This window comes from Hetaerina americana, unplaced genomic scaffold (assembly GCF_022747635.1).
Source record: "Hetaerina americana unplaced genomic scaffold, ioHetAmer1.1.p SCAF_3, whole genome shotgun sequence".
Lineage (NCBI taxonomy): Eukaryota > Metazoa > Arthropoda > Insecta > Odonata > Calopterygidae > Hetaerina > Hetaerina americana.
In genome coordinates this window covers 84,394,336-84,418,304 of record NW_027286874.1, presented here as the reverse complement: position 1 = coordinate 84,418,304, position 23,969 = coordinate 84,394,336, and positions in this window count along the sequence as shown.

The window sequence follows — 23,969 nt, the reverse complement described above, 5'->3', positions numbered from 1 at the left end:
AACCAAAGGGAATCTATTGATGGGTGGGTAGAGTCTCGAAGGGAGCAACCTCCCTTCAAACCCTACGCCCACCCTCTCTCAGGAAAATTCAATTTACCTCTCTCTCATCTATTCTGTAACCGCCCCCTACCCAAGCTTTCATGAATGCACCGAAAATTGTTCCCTGCTATCCCTTTGGGGTAAGTCGAAGAGCGCGGTCACTGACAAAGACGAGAGTTGGATACATTTTTTTTCCAAGAGAGAACACATTTCATGATCAAGAATGAATACTCAGACACCAAGAGCAGCAGGGTATAAGATATATATATATATATATATATATATATATATATATATGTGTGTGTATATATATATATATATGTGTGTGTGTATATATATATATATGTATATATATATACTCACAAATTTATATATATGTATATTTATATATATTATATTTGGACGGCACAACAGAACACAAATAACATAGATAATACTTAAAAGGACACTCAAATTGTAGATTGTTTGAGCATTCGGCCTTCTTACTTGAAGAATGCCTCGGGGAATGCTCAAACAATATACAATGTGAGTGTCCTTTTAGGTGTTATCTCGGTTTTTTGTGTTCTATTGTGCCGTCCAAACATTATACTGCTCGTGTGAGTGTTCCTGTATCATCGTGGGTCGCGGTAGTCCAAGGAGTAGAGCGTTGTACTACTGACCGGAGGATCCCGGGTTCAATTCCCGGACAAGGCGCTCTGGGCACCTGCAGCTCCACCCAAGCTACGTGATTTTTCGGGTACCAGATATTCCTGGGAAACCATGACCGGCACAGGGAAAGGACCTGGCCCCTCTACCCTGATGTGTCAATTTCACACGCCGTCGGGCTAAATACTGTGTGAACTCGACCGTCAACTACCAAGACGACCTTCGGGTTGATTACTGTGTTTATGATTTCTTCTATATAACATTTGGATGGCACAATATGTATATATATATACATATATGAGATGAAGAGGTACCTGATGTAGAGTAGGATTTTGTGTTTTCATAGGAATCACTAAATATTTATTTAGGAGCGGTGTCCATCCAAAAACCTACCTTAACCGGTAGATTACCTAATAATAATAATATACATATATATATATATATATATATATATATATATATATATATATATATATATGTAAAATGACCATAGAAGTGCATATAGTTAATTATGTATAATACTCTAGTGCATATCCTTACGACAATTTATCACCTACTGTATCCCGTTTTTATCAGATCATTTAATCAAAAATCAATTTACAAAAAATCAAACTCTATTTATTTAGAACATGCCAACAAGAAGATTGTGAATAATACAAATGAGGTGTTTTTTCACCAACTGTCATTTGAAGATAACCACTTAGCCTTCCAGCTTGCAGCACATTATATTTTAGCAACTACGCTCGCCCCGTATTTCATTAAAATCAATGGTAGTCTAGCGGTTAAGGTGGATTTTAGATGGGTACATGGATGCAAAAACCTACCGATTAAAGTAGATTTTGTATGGACACCGCTATTCTCCTACGCCTCACCTAACACGATGAAACGCACACTCTGCACCTCAGTCAACTATTTTCCACTACCAAATACCTTCCGCCTACCCTTCGTTCCGTCTAAAATATCTTTTTATCCTCCTACCTCCTAGAATTCTCCTCTCCATTTCGGCCTTTAACATTCCATCGCCAATCAAAATTACCAGAATACAATTCTCTTGCCTTCTTTGAACTTTTTCCACCAATCCTCTCTCATCTCCTAGCATGCTACTAGTACCTTTGGCCTCTTCATTACATAATATACGAATGTGGGAGCGGAAGAAACGGAAAATACCAACAATAGCGGATCTGATCGATAATTCAGATTAGGCAACAAAACACTGTGACGAATTCTTTCATACTTTGAATCTCGCAAAACATGCAAACAAATACATTCATAGACAAACCATCACGCCGTTTCCTTCCAGATTAGCAAACGTTAATAAAAAGTGATTAAAACATATTATTGGAAACATGCACTATACTATAATATACTATATATTCTTCCCCATTTCCCTATTATCATAGGGATATTGCAAGCGTGTTTGGACCGAGATGGTCTAAAATTAAGGACAAAAAATTGATAGTAGAGACATTGTCTAATGAGGTTAAGAAAATATGGGTGAAAAATTTATCATGGAGACTAATTTTGTGCGGCACGGAAGTATAGTTGATGAACCTAGATGATAGTTGTAGAGTGGGGGCTTTTGGAATCAAATGTGGAAAAAGATGGAAAGGTAAAATGGGCGGAAAGAAACAAAAACGGAAAAGTACAAGGCATGGTGGAGAAGGTGAGAGGATTGTTCGAAGAAATCTAAAGGGGGTAGAAAAGATGGATACGGAACATTTTGATTGTCGTTGGAATGTTGTAAACTGCGGCAGACGGGAGAACGTTTGGGAAGCAAGCAATGGGGAGGAAAAGGATAGGTGTGTTGGACGGAATGAATGGAGGCAGAATGCATGCAAAATTGGAGAAGGGTTTTATACTTATTGAGCATCAAGCTGTGTTCTATTAGTCGAGGCTGATAAATATAGCGGTGTTCAAATCTATGTCACTCAAAACCTACCGTAAAAATTCCTCCGATTATTGGTAAGTACAGTTCGACCACGGTCTTGGAAATAGGGTAGTGCATAGCCTCAAAATAAATGTAGGGGCAATTTTATTTCATTAACCAAAATTTATAAAATTAGGTGCTTTCTGGAATTGGCGTTTTATGAGACGAATATAAATTCCACACAGAGTCGATTTAAGCGTTTACGCGGCAATGTTTAGCCTCATGGAATAAATGCACAAATCGATCATTTACTCTTGCCAACGCCTACGACTTACTCATTTCATCTCTCCCGCGTAATCCGATTGGAGTGAATTGTGTCTGTTCTTGACAACATTGACAATGATGTTTACTCTGAGGTCGGAGGCCAAACTCGTAAATGCTAATTTTTCATTACCCTCATGACGATGAATCTTCTATGCGGACTGGGTGGAAGGGGATAACTAAAATTAATTATTTGATTAAATACTATATCCTTTGATGCATGGACCTGTAATTATCATGCTCTAAATTATTTGAATTATCATTCATATTTATCGTGACTCAAAGTTTAGAAAAACTTAAATTTTTGATATGGCATGTGTATTGTTGGCTCAACCCCAACCAAGCACCATAGCGGTGGCTTTCAGAGTGTCATTTATATATAAATGCAGAGCCTTATTTCTGGCCACAACCCTTTTTTCTATAGAGGATTTAAGTGCTCCCCTATACTTATATGAATACATTCAACACCACACTCAAACGCACGACGCACGCTACGTCACACACATCGAATTACATATATAATTATTTCTGTCAGGGCTTGTCTGCCAACTCAATAGACTGGTTAAACGTCAAAAACTTCCATTTATGTTGCAGGCTAAGGTTAAATACATGATGGTACTCGTGTATCGGGGTCCCGCGAGCTCATATTTTTTCCCTTCTAGTGCAAGTTCTTTCTCAGAAAGGAGGCATTTATTTACCATTCAACGAAATTTACTTAAATATTAAAAAAATCAGCAATTTGTGGATCAGTATTTTTGAATAACTTACCCAGCTGTACCCAGCTAATCGGTATAACCAATTCTCACTCAATTGTAATTTTATTAATTATTCGTGCTACATTTAACAACTACCGAGCGTAGCACTAAAGTTTTGTGTGAATTCAAATCGAAAATATTCATTGATAAAAGCAGACGACGCGATTAACTAGTAGTTAATAAGAGTAGCAATTTTCCATAGCGATTTATTTTCTACCACTCGTCACAATACAATGGCATTTAATTTCCACAAATCAAACCAGTACTCCTTACAGTACATTTATGAGACTATACAGAAATACGCACTAAATATTGGTGGGTAAAAAAGACGAAAGGATTACGACTCCATTGCAAATTAAAGAATTAAATGACAAATTTTATGTATTTTTCTCCGAAAGGGCATTTTAACATTTTTTTAACCGGGGTCATGGAAACTTTGTCGCCAATTTTGTGTGCAGAGGTTATGGATGTAAATTAGGAATAAAGTATTCACAGCATACTTCAATTAGGAGGAAAACATTTAAATCGGTAGTTGTATGAGTACACAATGTTATTAATAAGATTAATTTTATTTTTACCACATTCATAAACTTATTAATGGAATAATTCAACATTGAATAACTGACGCAATAGACCTAAGAGATTTAGTTAACAAAAGTAATAACCTACATATGGGGACACATTAAACTGATTTAATCCATTTCACGGCTGATTATTTCCATTAAATTCAAATAGTCTATTAAACAAAAAGTTTTGGACGACTCAAGAGATCATGTACGCCATATAAGATTACTTATTCAACCAAATGAACCAAATTGGTAATATTTACCGGGAATGTTAAAATTAAGGTGGCAAATTATAGTGAATCCGCAAGTTATGACCGAAAAGATTGCATAATATCTTGCATTCAGCTTACGAGAAAAGAAAGCAAACTAACATATTATTAAAATATTTGAATTTTTCTTATAACTCGACGTCAAAGGATCAATAATGACTTGCAGACCGAGAGCGGAATGCAAATAATGCTTGGACAGTGTAAACGTATTTCCAAGACTATTAACGAGGAGTCAACGTTTATGAACAAACTTTTTTGGATGACAAGCGGTAGCGAGAGATAAAGCATATTCGAATGGAAGATTAAAATCACAACGATATAAGTGGTCTTTACGATTCTTCGAAATTCATCACCATGGCCGTGTGTATCACAAATATCATTTTCCAGGGTGTCATCTCGGTTGTCTTTGAATTTCAGTTTACGAATACTTTTGCTTTGGTTATGCAAACACGAATTTCTAGGAATTAACATTTCCGTTTTCAGTTTATAATGTTGATAATCATCATTAATGACAATATTATCATTTCCAAATTTCAGCACAGGTGCTAGCAAGAGTTGTATCGGATATTTTCCATAATAATTGTAATAAGACGTCATCTACATATTTAGGGTCAATAAGCCGCAATGGACAACATTTGATTTTTTAAGGTGGTCATCGTGGCATTTAACAGTTACCGGTATCAAGTGCGATATTGATGTATAGACTTTCAGGAGAGGAATGTACTCGTACAACAGGCAGTTACCAAGCAATTAATTTGAATTCATTTCCCCGAAATACACTTTCCAGTAATACAGTAGCCGGATATTAAAACTACTGCGCATTAAATTTTATCACAGAGTGATACCTATTATTGCAAACATAATTGAACCTTATCCACGGATCGTATTTCGGAACCCAATTCTCCATTTTGCCCAAATCATCAGTTAATCCGCTGTCACATTTTAAACTTTTGGAAAACAAAAATTATTTATTTATATGATAATGTGAAAGACGCTTTTTGAAAATACATGTCTTACCATAACTTCTACGAAAACTATCCATTCGGGGACTTACATAAATATACTGTGGATAATATGCCTAAAATTCCGAACAAATTTTCAGAAGTTCATTTTTTGTTTCTTAAATATTTTTAAAAAATCTTCAAATACATTGAGCATTCATCACTCATTTAGATTTACACAAAGTAAAAACTACCATGATATTAGGGACAAATTAAAGTGCATTAAGCTTAACTGATAAAAATTCATGATGAAGGCAGACTAAAATATATTAGTAAGCTCTACAATTTTTAATGAAACGGCCAGTTTCTTTCAACAGTCTACATCATCAGCTAAAAAATACAAATTTGACGAATATGTACTCAAAATGATATGGTGGGAAAAGATTGGAGTGGGGATGGTTTTGGATGGGTGCGTTGTTTTAGTAGTGAGGGGTAGGAGAAATTGCGGGAAGTTTGAGAGAAGAAGAGGATGTTAGAGGCTAAAACCAAAGAATGAGGGGAATGGATGAAGAGATGAGCGAGGAACGATTAAGCTGATGGTCCGATTAGGGAGAATTGATTGTGGTGGAAGGTCGGAGGGAGAGCAAAACGGAGAGGTGAGTGTGAGGGTGAAGAAATTTTGGTAAATTAATGAGTGTAACGGATGTCAAGGAGGGGAAATGTTAGAAAAATATATCTTCATTAACTAAAACCTTTCCTAAACCCCCCTCCTTAATCTCCTCCCATCATATTCATTTGGAAATGCATTCGTCAAATTTGTATTTTGTCGACCGGTCGACGAAATCGTTGGTTTCAATGAAAATTCTGGAACTAACTTTCGCTGAACGTGCACACACGCCACAATCCGAGAATTGAACAACGGCGCTTGGAAATGTGCAGTAGAAAGTGCACATAACAAGAGTATTATTAGAAGTGCACGGCTTAGAGCAAATTCTACTACATTATTGTCGCCATTAAATAGCCCGCTATAGAAGACATTTACTCTCGTATCTCGAGAATAAGTTCATATCTAGAGACCAAAACGCAATACGAAGAAAGTTCGTATCTCGAAAAGTTGGTATAGCGAAAAGTTTGAAGTTCACAAGCAAAGGCACCACTGTAAATAAATAATAAAAAAGGTGTGTAATGTTTTAATTTATTTATTAGCCATCGATTGAACCCTTTTGGCATATTAATTTAATATTATCGTTACATGTTTATGGAATCGCATGACATCAGTTTCATATATTTATCAAATATAGCATTCCAGGGGTTTAGGAGTGATGAGGTGCGTATGTTGAAAGGCGTGATGTTATGCGTGATGGTAAACTTCATCATATACGTACATCCAAGCTTCAAGCTCTTACTTTGGCTATCTAGAGTCTGAATGCCGAAAAGCCGGTTCGGGAGTGCACTTGAACATCAAACAAGCCGAGAAAATTGAAAAATTATCCAATTGCCATTACGTCCCTGGCAAAGAGAATCACTAAACATTCTCGCACTCTTGGCTCATCTGTGGCCGTTTTAATTACTCCTCTCTGGCTTTCTCGTCCTCACTCCGCCATCAAATGGTGGTGAGTCGCTCATCCCTCCGGCCGCACTCCCACCCACGACCCTCAAAACATCTCCCTATTCTACCGCCGCTCGCTCGTCCTCACAAGTACCCCTCTGCTTCCTCGCGCCAGTCTGCTTTGACACCCTTGCTGACACTATTTCACTCTGCGCATGGCACCACGAAGCTAGGAGATATAATTTGCAATTCGATCGGTACTCTTCTAAATTCAATTTCAATCCCTTGATAAACCTAAATGAGTTACGGGTAGGAGAATGAATTGAAATGCTTAAAACAGTTATTTTGAAAGTTTCACCCATTGATCAAGTTCAATAACGATGAAAAACATTTGTATAAATGAAGTGGCTTCCAAAACTAGATTTAATATGGATGTAGATCGAAAAAATTGCTAAGTAAGAAGGTAGGTTATATACAGGGATGTAATTTAATTTTTCTACGTTAGAATTAGAAATTATCTATTCCAAATGAAAATGCCTATGATTGCGAGTTTCAACTGACTCGATTGTTTGACATAAATCTGTAAAACCTATCTATAAACCAGTAAAATCTCTCCCCAGATTGCTTGATAGTTGAGTGTAAAACTTTCCTTGCAGGAAGGCCTATGGTGGAGAGTGAAATTCACACATTTATGTCGGGAAGAAGGAGCAATGCCTTTTCTTGCTGTTTCCCATAAAGATCTGACAGCCGCAAAATAACACGGATTGGGTGAAGTTGATTACGCACAGATACACACGGTCTATATATACAGAAATAATATGTATCAAAAGTTCTTTCTTATTACATTCTAAATATAAAATTTGCCTCAAGACAAAAATTTAATGGCTGAATGTCCAGAGAAAACTATTTTACACTGCTAAAAGATGAAATACAGTCCAAAATTTCGCCTGAGCGAAGCGTCCTTGCTTTCTAATCCAGGACTTTTGCGCCCGGTTTCCCCCTTAATGGATTTTTAAGCAAGACCAGGGTTTTGTGAACTCTCCTTATTGTAATTTTGTTTATTATTTGATATAAAAAGTCAAACTGAGCTGTTTCCGGATTAACGTTACATAAAAAATAATAATAATTTCTCATAATTACCGCCACAAACCTCCAAGCAATTATTCAACGAAGGTCATATTGCATGGAATGCGATGAAAGAACAGAAGATATCATTTGCAGGATTCAAATTGTCAGTATAACTTGCGTAAAATAAGATAATTCCTGTTATTTTAAGTTGATATAGCAGTAATTAATATCAGTCAAGGGTTGCGTGAAATCTATCATCATGTAATTATACTTTTCCCGTGCCATGCTACACGCATTTTTTTCTCTTTTTACCCCAGGGGGTTATAAGACACCCCACAGGGGGTTCGACGATTTTCATGTCTGATGAGGCTTAAAAATTACCTGTGTGGCAAATTTTAACTCCATAGGTCTTTCACAAGTACGGAAAAATATTTTTGGACATAGATACTTACAAACCCTCTCTTTTGTGTGCGTAGAGATTATTTCACGTTTATCCTCCCACGACCCATTAACATTCCTTCGAACGCTCTCCCTTCACCAACACCTCCACCCCTTCCGCGACTCCTTCCCCTTCGCCTGTTTCTTTCCCCACCTCCCCAATTTAGCACTCTCCTCCGCGCTCCTTAAAATATAGGACGACACTTTGGCGGAGAATCCGAACTCGGGCGACTATCAGAGGGCGAGCTGGAAGGTGGGCCCTCGCTAATGGAGTGCGAAATCACGTGGGGAGACTCGCCGCCAAATATTACTGACCGCATATATTCCCGGTTTATTCTGCGTTTTCGCCAGCGTTTCTCCCGAGTAAGCATTCCGTTCGCCCCATCCCCTTCCCTCGTCCCCCCTCGTAGATTTATCACTTTACTCATCCCCACCAAAAATCTCTCTCCTGTTTTCGCAGAGAGGTAATTTGGAAGCCGGGGAAAGCTAATTTGGGGGATGAATTGGTGTTGACCCGTGCGGATACTTAAAACTGAACTCTTCCCCCTCCGCGCTATGCCACACACTCCACCGCGGAATAAGGCAATTGTATTTCTTTAATAAACAGCTTTTCGGGGAGGATGAGTGTGTGTTAACGGGGTATAGGAAAAGGATGGTTGGGAAGGGGGGGAAACCTTGAAGTTGTCACAATATCATGCTTTAACAGCATCCTTTAGTCAATTCTAGGCGTTTGAACATTTGACGAGAGAGGAGGAATAATAATTACTATCTTGGATACAGTGGTGGCATTATCTCTCCGATAACGTATCTAGCTTTGCGATCATATTTTTTCCTCGAGATGTTTGAGATCTGAGGTTCTTTTGTTGATATGATAACTTTACAAAATTTTCAACAATGCCTATTATTTGAAAAATATTTTTAAAAGTATTTCTCTTGCTCTGTTCTAAAATGATTTTATGGTCACTGCCTTTCTGGTTATTACTTTTCTAGTCATTGCATTCAGTGCTGTTCATCATTTATCCGAGCAAAAGAAATATTTTCTAAATTAAAAAGGACAGTTCGCAGATGTGATACAGACGGGTGAAAATCAGTAGGGAGAGACAGAATTCCCACAATAATGTTCATTTTTCTTTTAAACGTTTTCTCTTTTGGCTGCTGGAGTTAACGCAACTTGATTCATGATTTTGCAGAAGCTGATGGAAGAGAGTTGTGGGGAGAAATATTAATATGGATTCGCTAAGATAATAATGGATAAAAATACAGCATTTAATAATGATTTTCAAAATATTTTTAGGATTTTTGTGAAGAGTGCATTTGATGCTCAAGTAGGAACCATAACGCTAACAAGAAAAACAATGCATTTCCCGGCAATCCAACATTGACCCTGGACGCCGGTATTGAGTGCGGTATGCACCGGGTCCATAAGTTTGTGGTTTATGAATGATTGTGTCAGGTTAATAAACAAATACTGATGCTAGCATTCTTACCCATTTGAAATTAAACATTCAGTTGCTCGTTCAATATCAGCGTAAAATAATTTATTATTATTCATGATGAAAACTAATTATTTATGCGCAATGCAGTGGAATAAATACGATAAAATTAGTCTCTAAAATATATAGAGAAAGGAGGCTTTGAGAAGTGGTGTTAATCCATTTCTTTTTGGGCACTATCGTGAAGCGATAAACGAGGGAAAAGTGTGAGAACTGGCTGTATCGGCTGAATACCAAAGAAAACACAAGATTAGTCCCTTCCTCTTCAAACGCAAAACGCTTTCAAAGAAGGAAGTTTTGTTGCCGCACACTGTATAAACATTTAAACCATTAAATGAGCCCTCAATGGGAGAAAAAGAAAGATAATTGAAATGAGTTTCCAAAACAAAATAATCAATTAATAAGCTCTTATTAGCGAATATTATACAGTCGCTTCAAATATGAAGCATTAAATATTGAAACGCCGTCAAGTGGCTCAAAATGTACTTTTTGTTACTTCAGCACATGTATTAAGGAAAATATTAACATTGACTAAAATTTACACCCTCACAACTAATAATGATAATAATTACATACATAGAATCACCTTACTTTGATATGAATAATTTTACAAATTGGACGAATCGCTCCAAACTAGCATGCTCATAAAACTATATCAGCATTAAAAACATAGATAATAGGAAATAATTGTTAGAAATATATTTATCGTTTGTTCACTGATATTTAATTATTCTAATTAGTAGTCTTCCAGTTTGCAAAAATATACCTACACCACTAAATTGAATAATACTGATATGAATGTGGTCGGCTAAATATAAGTTCAACATTTTCAATCAGCATATCGGAACCACAATAACAATGGAAAGTATTAAAACTTAATAGCGTCGTTTATTAAATACTGAGATACTCACGCAAATAAATAACCTAAACTCGCAGCTTTTGAGGAGGTTATTCATTATGAATATAGTAAAGAAAGATTTTTTAGAGTTTTATTTTACCTCCAAACACTCGTCGTTAGCACTATTTCTACCAATCTAGGACCCGTATGAGACTTCACTTCAGCCAATAATCTAGCTTTGAAAATACACAAGTTCATTCCTCGTGTGTTACATGTCAATCAAGTTTACTGAGTAGCGTGGTAGTAAAAAACATATCCTCCAATAATTCCTGAATATTTCCATTGCCTCCATTGTTTATTACCAAAACGGAAAATTATTATTTAATCAGAAACATGGTGAAATTACATTCAACTTTTACAAAAGCTTGAGGGCATTTTTTACTTATATTTCGATCAGCGTTTGTGAAAAATTATTAAATATTACATTTTATTTACCGATTTTAAAAATTTATAACAAATTTTTTTCTGAAAACTGTTCATATTTACTTCACAACGGAGAAATTTAATGTGAACATGTGTTTAAAAGTTAGTTTTAAAATTCAAGGGTTTTTATGGAAACATTAGTGTTCCAATGAAACCGGAATGCTTGCGATTACCGGTACGCCCCTATAAACTAATCATTTAGTGAAGAAAAGGATATACGTATCTCAATAAAATACATTTTATTAAATATTTCAAGAACTGGCAATTGCTCGATGAAAAAAATGAGATTCTTCATAAACGTGTCATATTTTAAGGAAAAAAAATGTAATTGACTCAATGAAATCCTTTGGAACCCATAGCCATAGAGGCTTCATATTTAAGAAGAGAAATTTAAGATTCCTGTGTGATGTAAAAATACACACTTTCATAGGAAAATTTCGAAACTTTTTCTAAGCCTTTGGATTGTAACATATTCAAATGAACAATAGCATTTTGCAAAAAGTCAATACACATCATTCCCTCAACAAGCATAAGTTATACGTAATAATGATGAGGCAGGATTATATTAAAGAGACTTCCCTCCCTTATGCCAAAAATGTAGATGGTCAAAAATGCCTTTTTATTACTTGTATGCATAACTATCGTGAATAAATACCATAATTGGGTTGGTTAATTATATTATTTTGAAATTCAACAGTATACCGTCCTCGAGTGGCATTATGTTCGTTATTATGGACCAAGAAAACACATTTACTTGTTCAAAGTTTCCAATTATGAATAATTTTAACTTCGATGCATAGAAGTGGTTATTGAAGTACTGACCAACGTTACCAGTGATTACAATAACCCTTTGTTGCAAATAAAGTTACAATCTAAACAACGATGGAATCGGCGTTGGTTTGCTTCGTGAAAATAAATATTAAATGAACAAACTATCTATTCACAGATAAATGCTATAGTTAAATACGACGAAGTGCATAATAAAAAATATAAAAGTAATAGTTCTAATAAGTTCCCATAGTTCTAATTTTGCACATTTTTAACCGTAAATCTTCACATTTTACAATATTCGTTCAAATAGCTTAGAATATGCATATTTTACGTGACCGAAATATATGCAACAATCAACTGATTGCTATAACATGGTAAAATATTATTATCTCAGAAGGTTTCCAATTAAATGTATTTAGGGACCATAGGTTAATGTTTCCATAGTGATATTTTGAATTTTCTGTTAAGTACTTAGAGTTTAGTAACTGCTAACATAATTGATTAATGATCTAAAGTCCGCAAATCCGGGCAGGTTAGCCTTTTGTTTCATACGGTTCGTGGATACGATATTTGTATTAAATTTACCGGTTACGTTTAAAGCGAATATGAAATTCATTTTACCAAATCACTGAAAATATAGCGATTACAATTGAAACAGATGCTTTCCTAAAGAAGAGGACAAAACTAAAAAACAGTATGATCAGAGTAAATTTCAACAATAAATACATTTAAAAGGCTAGTGCTTAATTCACAGCATTTATTAGTGAGTGAATGGTATTAAATTCCTCAGTCCAAATCATTTTTAAGGTTAGGCAACACCACTGACATAAATGTTCTTTAGGTCCTATATATTACAGGATATGCTTTTTTCCTTCTTTTGCCTAACTAATTTTATTTAAATAGAACTTTCATATCCATGTTTATGATGAATTCCCACGATGGGACTCATATTTATATTTAGCTACTAATGAAATTCTGTGCATCAAAGATTTTCCTCTTTATTTTTAGAAACAAGAATTTTGGGCAGCAATTTCAGAGTGTAAATATCATTCGCCTTGACCGGGATCCGAACCTGAATCCCTCGATTTCCGGTTGAGTAATTAAGCCAGTTAAGCTATCGAGGCGTTCTCTTAAACTCTGAAACCATCCCGGTTAAGAAGAATGATTTTTACACTCTGAAATTGTTGCATTTAAATGTATATTAGCGGATGACTCCGTTAAAAGTTAATATTGCGGCATCTCCTGCAGTTTCTTGGATGATTTTGGGTGTTGGATATAAGAGACACATCATTATCAATGGATCCATATAGTTTATCAGCGCATTAAAATTAATGCGAATAAAATTCATCATAATTATCATGCATCCTAAGTGCCTTCACAAATAACTCGCGCCGTAATAACTTGAACGAGAAAATCATGTCCGTAAATTACTCCGGCTCAATTTGAGTAATTTTGGCTTCTATTTAATCTAACTTGCACCCATAAAAATAAAGTACGGTATATGTATAGGCAAAAATGCATTACTGAGGCTTTGGGTTGGAATGGTTAGGTCACCATTTGGCAAAGGATAATGGATGAAAAGCTTAACCAGGAAGGCTAACATTAATTTGCCATGGTTCGCACGAAATGACTGTTACATTAAAAAGTTTAAAAAAAATCTTGAATCTGGCTGAAAATAAATATCTCTTTAGTCTTCTCACTACATTTCCACTCGTCGAAACAGCATTTGGTCGAAACTCTATAAGTAAATTAACTCGGAAGAGTTACGCAAATAATGATTTCGGTACCACATATTTGCATTGGGTCACCAATTTAGATAATCTTCAATCAATAACACAAGTGATGGGTAGCATACTACGCACAGTAAAAACTTAAAATAAAAAAAATATGAAATAGTTTTTCAAATATTATGACAGATTTGCGTAACACGGAATAAATCATTTAGTCAACATATTTTACTACACTGGAACATCTTCATCAATGGTTTCCTGAAGATGTTACGGTGCTACCGTCTTTTTCTTGCTAATTATGAATTGATACAATATGGATTTCCAAAATAATTATGCATATTAAATGAATAATTAAAAACTTGACGAGCTCATCGTATGATCCTTTGGTGGTGAGAACTCAAAATGAAAAATGGTTAGAATGAAAAACATTAAATGCAATCCGCTACTAATATACGATATTTTGATAAGAGTTTAATCACATGAACCCTTTCAGCATATTATTTAGAGGCCATTTCGTTATTGAAGAGATAATATTATTACGGTAAACACCAACGAAAACAGTCCCAGAACTAAAGGGGCAGAATGATCTGGATTTAGTCTGTATACAGGTGAGTGGAAATGATGAGAGAACTTTCAGAAGAATAGAAAAACGCAACTATTCAAGTCCGGTCGATTCCGTCGCAAAATTAATCCTTGAAGTAGTACTCTTCCAAAAATACTATCGTTTCAACTCCCAATTATTGAAGTGATGATCCCCCTAGACCAATTCACCTCAAATTGGAGTAAATTTAACCATGTAGAAGTGATGGCGAAGGAATATTTTTCGTCAAGGAAGAATTTGAGTTGCTGGTTTCGAGTTACCGATTAAACATGGCGTGTTAAAAGCAATAAACTGCATCGGGATACAAATTCTTTTGAGCATTAAAACATTCGACTTAATAATGTTCGAGTCATGAAGGTATGACATTTTGTTCCTAATCGCCTCAAGCAAAACAACATGATTGATACTTTTTCCTTCAATTTTGTTCAGCGTTGAATATCCGAATATCGAGGATATTCCATCTGATATTAAACAGCAATATTCGATGCATGCGACCCTTCGCGACAGATTCAAGTATCGGGAAAATTTTCACCTCTAATTGCAACTATTTGGTCATACATGCAACAAAAAAAGTTCTCTTAATTAACAAAGAACACTCTTCCTGTGCCGGTGCACAAAAATCACAAAGAAGTCTAATTATTGAATTGCCATGCAATCACAAAAGAGGTGCAAGAATATTGACCTTTAAATGTTGAACTGAAAACACTTGCAATCTATCAGTGGATGCTGAAAGAGGGTGAGCGGGTCCAGCCAATCAGAAAACTTACTGATGGGGATGCAGTTTATTATGGCTGCTGTACAACGTACTCAAAGTATTCTCTCGAGGATTTTGAGTTCCGTCTGGGCAGCCGGAGAGTGATGGGGAGATCGAGGAGGGGAGGAATGGCTAATGGTGGCAGGGTTGATAAGAGGGGAGGCGAGGAGGCAGGCGTTATTTTCCCTCAGCGGACGCACTGGGTGGGTGGCAGTCGGGGGAGGGATGCCGGTCCCTGAAGCGGACTTAATAAGGAGAGAGAGAAGAGAGACAAGGGGGTGAAGAGGGGAGAAAGGGAACGAGAGAAAAAGGCACAATGATTGGATTTCCCCGAGGACTGCGCGTGTCCCGTAGCACGAGGGAAGGAGAGGGGGGAGAGAGGATGAAATAAAATGTATGAAAAGTGGGCGGCCTGGGGTAGTGATGTTGGCGAGGGGCGCTTCGTATCTACATGCAAATTATGTGGCGAAACTTTCTTGGAATCGAGTCACGACCGTAAAGCGCTTCAACTCGGAGTTCGGACAATAGTCATAATAGACACGATCACCTCCAACTCAAACACCCACGTCTCTAGACCTCGTCCATGCCACCTGATCACTCCTACTTCTTCTTCTCCCTCTCAATTCGCTTTTGATCATCCTCGAAATCATATCAGTAAGCACACCCTAAAGATTGGATAAAAGTTTCGTGTAGGAATGCTTCTTCAAGTTTTTTCTGCACTGCATCTCAAAATGTGGCCAAATTTCGAAATAAAAAGTCGTTATCACGATAATTAAATGGGGTAATAACTGTTCTTTTCAATGAAAATTAATTCATTGCCTGGATGAGAATGTTCTAAATATTTACTCCCACCTAAGGTCATATCATAATTCATTTGTCACTCCGTAGCCGACGAAAGTTGGAAATAGAATTCATTGAAGCCCTCTTAAGTTAAATTCCATTATTTTTAGATTACCACATATGAATATAAATTAGACGAGATTTTTGGAAAGAACACTACAAAAATTATGAAAGTGTTATTTCGGAAGAAATGCCCGTTTTCTCTCCGCACCGTTGAAGACACGAATTTTTATGACAAGATAAATTAAAATAAAATTTTTTGAAAAGCCTTTTGATTTTTATCACAAATTGTGTCGGCGTGAGAATTATATTACTGCACTACCGTTTTCATTGCAGTTCAATTTTACTATGACATGAACATTCTTTTCAATCGCTTCCACAATAATAAGAAAAATATCAAGGCGCAAACCGTTTTTGTCGTAGTTAACTGGCCCGTAAAAGCGACATGTAATCCTCACAGGGAAGGAATGATAAACGTACGTAAATAAGCGATATCTACTTGTCAAAGTAGGGTTTTTGACGCATCCAAAGTTAAGCTCTGGCACATTTATAAACCATTTATTGCACATCATTAGATAAACACTGCGAGACCTGAGTTACAACATTCCATTCCTCAAACCCACATACTTCTTGTCACCCTTCATACGAACTTATGTAATTGTACAAAAACGATGACATTAAACATTTACTCAATCAGTTAGAAGAATTCTTATGGTATATTACTAATTAGGGCCTAAATCATGAAAAATAAATAATTAGTTATATATGCCTGTATTATTAGTAGAATTTGTGATATAACCGAATAGAATCCAAATCAGCGTCCGAGAAATAATGTTTGACACAACATCATGTCCATGGAAGCAAAGTACAAAGAATTAATAACTTCAAGAAAAATTAACATATATATTTGACTCAATCATCAAAAAAGTGTCTAAATTATTGAAATAATTTTATAATTATTCCGTATTTTTCGAGGCTTCTTGCAGCTTATTTTAATTGAAACATTCGTTGCTATACGAAAACCGTCTTCTCAATGAGAATATTTGGATCCGCCTCTGGAAATGTCATCAGAGCACTCAACAGCGTATCACTCTAACACCCTTATTCTATTTCTTCAAATTTTATTTTACCAATAAACCTTTTCCTAAAAATGTGTACTGGGAAAAAGAGAATTTATTTCAATAAACTGATGTGGTTTTTAAGAAATCAAAAAAGAATTAGAAATATTGAATATTCCGAGAATTAATCGTAGAAAAACACAATTAAAACTTGTAAAATACACGAACAAATATCTCACTAATTGGGTTCCAGGTTACAGGAAATCAATTATTAGTTTTAATCGAGCTTCATTTATATATTTTTCGTTCATACTTCAAAGGAACTATTTTTTATAAATGCATCGCTCTTCATCCAAAGATGAGCACAATTAAGCACAAAATAAAATTAAACTCGGAGACATATACCAAGAGGAAAGAACTGTAAATAATTGTAATTAATAGTTACGTCCATGTGGCATGAACAATAATAATAACAACAATCATATTTTATGTACACGCGGCATATAAACATTAGCATACTGAAACTATCTTCATATTTGCTTAAAATTTTCAAATACTCTTCTTTGGTAGTAAAAATATGCCATTTGTACTCGAAATTGGTGAACTTACGTAATAGCTACCTATAAAAACTTAAGATTTTTAACCAATTCAAAATTAAAATTTGTCCTCACGTAAAATGAGTTCCATAAACATATACTGTAATGTGATTGTATAACCACATCTAATAATAAAAACATGATCAATTCCTATCTCAAGGGTTGCTACTGGCATACAAATAAAGAGGGTTGGAGGGTTTATTAGCCGTCGGAGGGAGTTGGAGAGCATTCAATACGAGAAAATTTTCTTTCACCATTTGTGCATACTTAAGTTGGAAACCACTCTTCGGAAATATCGATTAACACAATCTCTAATAATAGGTACATTATGCTTTAAAACTATGAATATTTTATTCTTAAAAATTAAATTTAGAGTCATAATTGAATTTAGAGGAGTAGCGGATGAAATTGCATGGCTTTTCAACATAGTTAATCCTCAACATTCGCGCAATCTCACTTAAATATCGTACCCGTATTTAATTAATGAGGAGTTATTTACACTCACTGGAAATGAATCAGAAGGACTCCAACATAACTTTGAGGAAGGACAGTATTATCTAGATCGCGTTATTATCATACTTTGCTTACGTTGTTACTTCCAAAAGATTTTATATTAGAATTTCACAGGGATTAGTTGTCACCATAATATGTGATTATAGCTGATTGACATCATTTTACGATCGACAGAGATACCTATTCATAGATAGTTAGTGCCTAATAGTATACGCGTCACAAAAGAAAATGTAAGACAGCGAAAACTAAATATCAGAAGTATTTCACATTTCTTGTATCATTTCCTTGTCTAGGCTAATTAAAACATCAAAGGAATTTCAATTACATGATAAGTTTTAAAATAAAATTTTCTAAGATTGAGAATAATTAGTTCAGGGAAATAAAACAAGGAGATAAGGAAAAATACAAAGGAGTTAGAGTTTAAAAATCCGTTTTTAAAGTTTTTGAAAAAATATCAAGCAAGATTATAGTGTAAAAAAATGAAGGATTGCAAAATAAAGACACAGAAGTAGTTTTTTGCGGGCAGCTTCTGTTCATTGATGTAGAATTATTTCTTTTGCTCACGGGGACACGGGAAGACACGTAACTTTTCGTTTTACCAATGCGTGCAGGCGTTGCTTCTCCTCTCAGGCATGCTCCCTCTCTTCTTTCCTAGAACTCATTTCTGCTTTTTACTTTCGCCGCAACCCATCACTGCTCTTCCCCCACCAATACGTCATATTCTCCTAGCGACCCCTTCTTTTCTTTTGTCTTCTCCATGTAATCCTCGATCCACTGTTTCGCCAAAGCGTATAAAAAACTATCATTTCTGGTCCTTGATACGGTTTCTCAGAAGCACATTTCCCTCGTGTGTCCGGAGCAAATCAAATCCAAATGGTAAATATCGTAACCTTTGCTTAGGCAAGTGATTCCTCGAAGAGAACATACATCCGTCCAAAATAACATATATCCCCGGAGTTTTCAGGTGTATTTCTACTAGAACGTTTACGCTTTCAAATTACAAGCAAGATAAATTTTGTCGTCAGGAAGATGTAATTTAATCGTCGATGCGTTGCACCTTCCGAGTATTTATCCGAAGAAAATCGAGCAAGGGTGAGTACTTGATCAAAATCAGATATCCACCACATCATTGAGCCAATATATAGTATGAGTATTAGTGGGATAACTTACACAATCAGTTCATACAGTGCCAAGTCATATGGTTCTCCAATAAAGCATTTTTAATGCATGGTTTTTAATACTCACATACTATAATGTAATGATAAGGGTGTTTGAAGAATATGCATCATCCTTCGAGGAAATAAATAATATTTATTTTTATGAAATTCATCATATCTGGGGGCTCCTAGCCTGGTGGGTAGATCGTTCGGCTACTAGCCGAATAGTCACGAGTCCAAATCTAGGATTACGTCGTCGAACAAAATCCATCTGAAAATCCAAAAGTTTAGTCACTGAAACTTCGTGGAGAACAAATTGGTGAGACAGAAAATGGCCTTCCTATCCTGAATTGGTGAATTTCACCAATGATTTAGTTAGTAGTGAGTTTAAACAACGCCTGTTAAAAGTAAATTTTAGGTTGACTACTGGGAATAGATTATGGATAGTTTTAATTATGTTTTTAATATTGTACATAAACTTTCATTGCTTCACATGCCTCATATTTATCTTTTAAAATTTAAAAGGTGATATTTAGGGAATTATTCACATATCATTGTTCACGTACAAATATATGTGTGTGTGTGTGTGTTTATGAGATCGTTTAGTTGTGGTATTGAGGATTAATCATGAGAAATAATGTTTCATTTTTGAAGCGAGGCGTTAAACCATGCAAGATTGTCATGGATAACTTTCTCGGCTCATTCACTACTTTTTCAAATAAAATACCCATGCGGTTGGAATTCAGTAAGGTGTAGATTTCCTCGTACCCCTTTATTGCTGTTAGATTGAACAAACAGCTAACGGGGAGATTTTCAATCATCCACCGTAACATGAGACTTGTGATATTGGAGTTCTACTAGAGCACGACAAGTACGGTTAGACCCCCTTGTACGGTGGCTGATGATTGGAGGCACTTTCCATCGCGGAAGAGCGCCGAATAATATTAAACTACATGCAAAAATTGAGTAGTCACTCTTCCCCGTACATGCTAGTTAACCCGAGCGTGTAATTTCCTCTTGCGTCGCCGTCTCCCTTTTGAACCTTCTGCCCAACCCAGCTCCCCTTTCCATCTCTGAACCATACACAAATTGACTTTCCTAAGCACTTTGAGCGGAAAATCGATCGGCTCAATTTTCGTCGTATTGGAAAGACCGCCCCTGAGTCTTTACCGAGAATCATTAGTGCCGAACCTCCGAGGGTACGTCGGTGGGGGAGGGCGGTGGCGAGAGCTCTGGGAAGAGGACGATGGGAGAGGAGGTGGGGTTGGGGAGGCTGGAGGATTCCTGGAGGCCGCGGCGTAGTCAAGATTTGTTCCCTCGGTGCGGATCTTGGCGCTTTGAGGAGGTATGATGTGGAGGGAGCGGGCGGGGTAATGAGGGGGGGGGAGGGGAGAGTGGAGAGGCCTAAGAGGGGTGTGTGACAGGATGGGAGCGAGAGTATAAAGGGAAATAGGGGAGGAAGAGAAAGCTGTATGGGTTGGTTTCGATTAAAAATCCTTCCGAGACCTCCTAGGGTCTCCTTCCCATTCACGCACGGCTCCCAACCTCCCAGAGGATACACTACTTTCCGACGAATATGGGGGCTAACTTGATGGGTGGGTTGAAGGGATGGTGAGTCGAAGGGAAGTGGGTGAGGGGGCGTACTGGCTCGCTCTGGAGAGCGAAATTAAAGGGGGAGAAGGCCAGGGATTGCGAAGGGGAAGAAAATGGTGGGCAGGGAGGTTTTCGGGGTAGTGGGAGGGTTTGCGGGCGGATGCTGACTTGGGTGTGCCTGGGTGAGAGAAGCAGGGAAGGAAATGAAAAAAAATGGAAGAAGACCTGAGAGAGAGAGAGAGAGAGAGAGAGAGAGAGAGCGATAGAAATATAGCTGGGGGGAAAGTAATTGGCAAACATGAGCAGGAGAAGGCAGTTAAAAGAACGAATTGCGGAGATAGAGTGTGGGAAAGGGAGAGAAAAAGATTACGATCGTCGGGATCAATAGGGATGAGTGGACGAATTTTAAAAGAGAGCATCAAAGGATGCGCAGTCGGAAGGCCAATGGATTATTGGAACATGCCGTTGATGCCGCGACCCTTGACTTCGGAACCTCCTTAACGTAATACTCATGATATCGAAATATGCAGCATCAGACCGACGATTCGAGACTGATCTTTGATCAAAGCATCGGTGACTTTGACCGGGAGGGCTCATTGAGGCTCTCATTCAATAATCCTATAGAATTTAAATTCTCTTACAGCATATATGACGGTATGGGAACACGAATTATTTTCCTGGCTCTGAAAATATCATATACCATTGATCATACGATTTTGAGCTAGCAATGCTATCGACTGCATCTCTGATCACTTCCTTGCGTTGAGCCTTTGTGAAGTGACGATCATTAAATCGAGGACTTGTGATTGAACGAAAATTTCCTTTTCCGTGGGAATTTGATTAAAAACCCCATCTCAGAAGTTGAAATGGGGATCGAGATGTAATCTCGGCCGACTAATATCTTCAAGCTCAATATCTTCACCAGTGAAGAAAACAAATATTCTGTGAGCGATGGAACTATGTTGTCAGGGGCAGAAAAAAATAGAGCAAGATTTGTATTCCGGATGATATCAGATTTTGAGGAACCTACTTTAAGGCTTCAGCCAAGAAAACAAATAACGTACAATATGGTTCAAAGAAACTGGTTTTTAAATATCTTTGATTTTTTTTGTTCTGAACCGAAAAAGTATCATTTTGAATATTGTTTTCTTATATATATTAGATTTAAATGAGAGTAGTTATTGGAAACAGTCACAACCGTTATATCGCAATATATCTGGAATTTACTCTCATATGTACCGATTTTTATTAGTAAACTATAGAAAATATTTTCAAATTTGTATTAAGTACAAATGCAGATAGTCCTTAAGTATCGAAGGTATGTTTCCGCCTCATTGTTCTGTCTTTAAAAGAATGAGCTCGCACGCTGACTCTGATACGCCTGAGTAAGAGAATCAAGGAAGGGAGTGATAAAACTGGAAAGAGAAGGGAGAAAGATAGAAAGATGGCCGCGGAGAAAGTAATTGATAAATAAGGGGCCGTCATGTAAGTGGAGCAAGAAAATCCTTCGACAGACGTCGATGAGCCAAAAAACTCCTATTGAACGATTTCGAAAAAATTTAATTTAATGTCCTCCAGTTTTCATAAAAGCTATAATACAGAATGGAAAGATTCCTTTAAGAATTCTTTTATCAAAACCAATCAACTCGTGATTACCACGATATACTGCAATTCTAATCTGACTGCTAACGTACATTATAAATCAAAATTGCTGATTGCGATACCTTTATTTATTCCCTTCCAGGATACAAATCAGCCGGAAGAAAGATCCAAGCTGAATTCTGCTACTTTCAATTACCCGGGGACCGCCCATTTTTTAAGGTTTCAGGGACAGGGGTTGCCGGAAATTAAGGAGCGTATTTTTCCTACCAAAAATGGGACAGAATGGGAAGAGAACAAAGGGAATGGAGATTGGGAGAGAAAAACAGGAATGAGAGGAATTCCAGAGAAAATTACTCCACCACAACGGGTAGGAGAAGGTTCTCTTCTCCCATCCACCAACAGCTGAATTCTACCCTTCCGCAATTTGGCCTTTAAACGCATTTTTGAATTAAAAGGTTTAATCTGAGATCCGTTCACCACAACTTTCCTACACCCAACAAACACTTCGCCCAACTTTTTCCTACATAATTTAGTTCTACCTTCATACATACATGAAAACATTCCTCCAACCACCCTCGTTCCGTCGCATATAACACACTCTCCACATCAAAGAAGTCTCTGGAGTTAAGCATCCATTTCATTGCCATTATATTTTACCAACCTGTTCCTTATCCCTAATGTTGTAATCTAGAGCTTCGAATGTTTGATTGCCTATTCCTTTATTTCCTTTCTTTTAATGTTCCCATTTTTGCGTGTTTGGAATCTCATTTCACTGATTTATTATCTAGTGACCGCTTCTCTTACCGTCTACATTAGTATTTCCATGTGATTTTCGGACACACGAAGCGTATTCCTATGAACCCTGCCGGGAAAAAGAAACGCTGATAGCACTTATTGATATGAAAAGAATTAAGCACATTGCTCGAAATAAACAATTAAAAAACACAAATTCTTAAGAATGTTATTTTCCACGGCTCAAATATCAGTCGTGTCGAGAAGTAGTGCCCAACAGTGGTTTTCAAACAAAGTGGTTTGTTTGCAAGAAGTGGTTTGTTGACAAATGGTTTGCGAAAGGAAGATATTTCCGTCCATATTCCTTGACATTTTGGACCCACCGTTCTCAACTTCGCCAGGGCGCGGTCGATTTTCCTGTTAGTCCACTTCCCGGTACGCACCAATCCCTTTTCTTCCTCTTCGGCTCTCTCCCATGAAACACCCCCGCACAAAAATCCTCCCCCCGCTCGGGCTCCCTCTACTCCCTCCTACGCCCCCTACTCCCCCCTCAGACTGACAGCCCATCCCTCGCTCTCGGAAACTCTACTTCCCTTACGCAATACACCCTCTCCACCCCCGTGCTGCCCTCACTCTCTTCCCCGCGCTCTTCCCCACCCCGCCCCCTTCCCCAGCTGCAGCCACCCAGGCCAAAGCCTGTGTTTCAACGAGTTCTGAGTATCAGTTGATGAAATGAATAGTCTGAATATA